Here is a 4,040-nt window from a genome sequence, read left to right as displayed (position 1 = left end):
ATCAACTTTTGAGATTTCGATAAAAAGAAAAGAAATATATACGTTTTATGCCGACAAAAGAGCTTGAGGTGTATTCTTCCGTGTCCTCATCTCCCAGTTATCACTCTTTACTTAGAACTTTAGTTATTTCTTTAAATAAAAAAAAATTAAATGCATTTTTGCCTTAACAAAGAAATTTTATAAAGTCTGAGCCACAGCTATCCACTGTTCATGCTGCAACCCCAGCTAAAAGTATATTTATCCACTGTCCTAAACATTTTATTCGCTATTAACAAAAAAACAACTCATTATTGTTTCAATATGAAATCAAAAGAGTTGTATGATAAATTTAAATAAAATAAAAAACTCAAATGGTGGTATTAAAAAACCTTGGGATATCAAGAAAGAAATAATTAGGATTAAAAACTGCAAATTAAATAGTTCACCTGCTCAAATTGTCATAGATAATAACAAGTATGACAACAATAATGCAATTTCAGAAAATTTTAACAGTTTTTCTGTTAACACAGGCCATAATCAGGCTTTAAAAATCCACAGTCCAAAAAACTCATTTAAAACTTAGTGTTGTTAACTAGTGTTAACAGAAAACGAATATTTAAAGAACTAAATATTGATGAACTCGAAAATGCAATAAAATCTCTTAAAAACAAGTCTCCAGTTATAGATGACATTTGCAGTAATATTGTTGTTGATTTCGTTCGTTAAAACAAAGAGTAAAAATTGCTCAATAAAAAAATATGTAAAACAACTATAACAAATCAACTAAAAAATATTTGTGGAGTTTTAAAAATTAAAAATCAATTTCCAAAATAAAGTGTAACATTGAAAAGGGACTTTGATCTATTTTCTAAAATTTTTCTAAAATCTAAACTCAATTTAAAAACAAGAGTGTTAAATAAACCGGTCAGAGCACAAAAAAAGTCAGCAGACTTAATGAAAAGTATTATAAATTTACAATAAATTATCAAAACCAACTAATTGAATCCAAAAATAGATAATAATACGTATGCAGAGAAAGATGAAAAAACCAAAAAAATTCAAGACTAATATTGTAACAATATATATTGTTACAATATTAGTCTTGAATTTTTTGGTCATTTCATCTTTTTCTGCATACCGATTATAATCTATTTTTGTTACATATGTCACATTAGGCAATTTAACTTAAGCATGAGAGCTGTGATTTACAGGTGTATTATAAATAGTAATCGTATATAATAATATCGTGTTTATCATTTTTTACAAGCCGTTCTATATTACCAACACATTTCACAATATCTTAGATTGGTAGTAAAATGTCTAAGCAACACTCCAAGTTGCAAAAATTATTTTGAACAATGAAAGTTTTCCCCTTGTAAATATTAGTGAGATTCACATTGCAACAAGACGACAATTTTGACAGTCAGTGTATTAGAGATTCCAAATTGTTGTGCAAATGATTATGTTCAGCAAAAAGTATTTGCTTGAGCTGCACTGTCATCTCCATCCGCTTGAAGAAAATGTTGAGGAACCTTGTAATGTTCCTAAAAAGTTGAATTTATTTAATTCAAGTATCACAATTAGCTTTAACTTTCGAGCTGCCAAAACTTTTTTTACAGCATTTCAAAGTTAAGCTAAAAAATTATTAATAAAAAATGGCATTTAGGTTTAAATAAAAAGGTGTTCCGTCAGGCTTTAAAATTTCTCTAACGAACCATAGACTATTAAGCGGTATTTTTTTATCAGTATATTGGTAATACATTTCATTTCATTTTCCATTTGGCTGGTATAGTTCGCAATCCCAAGAATTTGTTATTAAAAAACTTTTTTTTTTATATAAATCCTGTAACAATCAAATATCTCTTAGAGTATCTAGCTTAAATGACTTAAATTAATTCTCTTCTCTCTGAAACCGCTTGGCCTTCGGAGATAGGTTTTGACTGGCCCATGGATAGTAGTTTTATAGTTGAAAGCTACAAAAAGAAATGAAACAACAGGCTAAACTGTCCCACTTCACAATAAATATGGGAAGAAAAAAAACTTGGGAAAGTTGATTCACTAATAAAAAAGGGTGCACAATGCAGACATAAAATTTTATAAAAGTGATACAAAAGTTAAGGCTAACAACTTTGTAGATTTGTTTTTTAAATGAGATAGTCATACTAGGGAAATAATCACGTTTTGAATTTAGCAAGGTGCAAAATATAGACAAACTGAAAGACAAAGTAGTTTGAAGATTATTCGATTAAAGGCAGGACCGACAACACAGGTTTCAAAGTGGAGGGGCACAATCGTCAAATTTAATAAAATTCCTCTATATCTAGAATTTTCTTTGAAGAAAAAAAAATAGGTCCTTTAAAATAAGTGGGAAGCACGTGCCCCCTCAACCCCCATTTCCCCCTGTGTTGTCTGCTCTGAAAGGAGAAAGCTGAAAATAGCGAAATGAAAGTGTGAAACAAACTTTCCAAGCTATTAAAGCTGTTTTGAGCTATAGTTTAACAACCAATAGTGAACTGAATATTTTTTTAAATGCTTTTCAAAGAGAAAAACTACTAACTAAAGGATTCAGAAAATAAATTGTAAGTAAATATAGATTTTTTTTTTTGACAGATACGATAATAGGAGATTTATTATTTTGTAAATATTGATGAATATTTCTGTTTCGTTTTTTTATTTTTTTATTATTTGTTGACTACTTTATGCGTAGGTGTCTTCGAGGATGGGTAAAATGGGTAGGAGACCCATAAATCATTTGTTTATTTGGATACTTTTTATTTCGACTGGTTGCAACAGTAGACGAAAGTACTACTAAAAGTGTTTTATAAAATTAAAACAACCCATTATTCTAGTATATAGGACTAGTAAATATGTTCTTGCTTAGACTCTTGCATAAATCGAGTGAGATATAGAACATGTTTACGCTATCGAATAGTTCAGTTAAAAATTTAATAACTTTTAAATATTAACTATTAAGTTTAGTTGCACAACCAAACATTTTTCAGTAGGTATTATATTCGCTGAAAGTAAAAGCTGGAATGTCGAAACTTTCCAGTCTAGACTTTCCAGCTTTCACTTTCAGCTTCTTAAAAATAAAATAAAAAACTTATTTTATTAAAAACAACATAATTTTTTTATTTTATTTTTAAAGTTTATCTTAATAATAAAAAAAATTAACTTCCAGAAAAAAATGATGAACAGTTTATTTTGTCGCAAAAACCATTTTTTGCATTAAATGAAAGATTTTGAGAAAAGTACAGTCACAGATTCATTATGCCAAAAATGGAAGCGATATTCATTATTTCCTTTGACATAATGAATATTTTAACCATTACGATTTTAACAGGGTCGGCGCAGGGGCCATGCAAATTATAGAGCTTGGCATGACTGGGCCCCGCGCTTACATAGCTAATGTTTTTTTTTCTCTCTTATTTTTTAAAATCATAACTTTGATTTAAAAAAAGTAAAATATAATACTTAAATATAATTTTTGGCGCCCATTATGTGTACAAGTACTAAGTTGTTTATATATAATGGCGCCAAATTTTAAATGCTAGACTGTTGATTTTGTACATTTTTGCTAAGGACTTTAATGAAAATAATAATTAGATCGAGGAATAGTAGTTAGTTAATAACTAAAAGAAAAAGTTTGTGAGTTAGTTGTTTATTCAAACTGTGTTTTATTTATGTTAAATAGTTGTTGTAATAACTGTAAATTTACATTTTGGAGCGCCATAGTTTATGTTGAATTAATGAAATTGAATTTAAAAATTTAATATCTTCGTTTCAATCATTTGTTCTTCATAACTCAGCAGTTATAAAGAACAAATGATACGTTAGCAGTGCAATCAAGAATAATAAAAAGCTTTCTGCAGTTTACTTAAGATAAATTTAGTAATTTTACGAAAACAAAAACCATTAAACATTATTTGAATTGCTTTGCCTAATAATGTACATGAGTTTCTTACCCGATAAAGATGTTCAGAAAGAACAGAGTCAAATTTTGAAATGTGTTCAACAAGTTTTTAAAAATTTTCTATTGTTTTCATTGAAAACTGTTTCCA

This window comes from Hydra vulgaris, chromosome 09, assembly GCF_038396675.1.
Source record: "Hydra vulgaris chromosome 09, alternate assembly HydraT2T_AEP".
NCBI classification, from domain to species: Eukaryota; Metazoa; Cnidaria; class Hydrozoa; order Anthoathecata; family Hydridae; genus Hydra; species Hydra vulgaris.
This window is presented reverse-complemented; position numbering follows the sequence as displayed.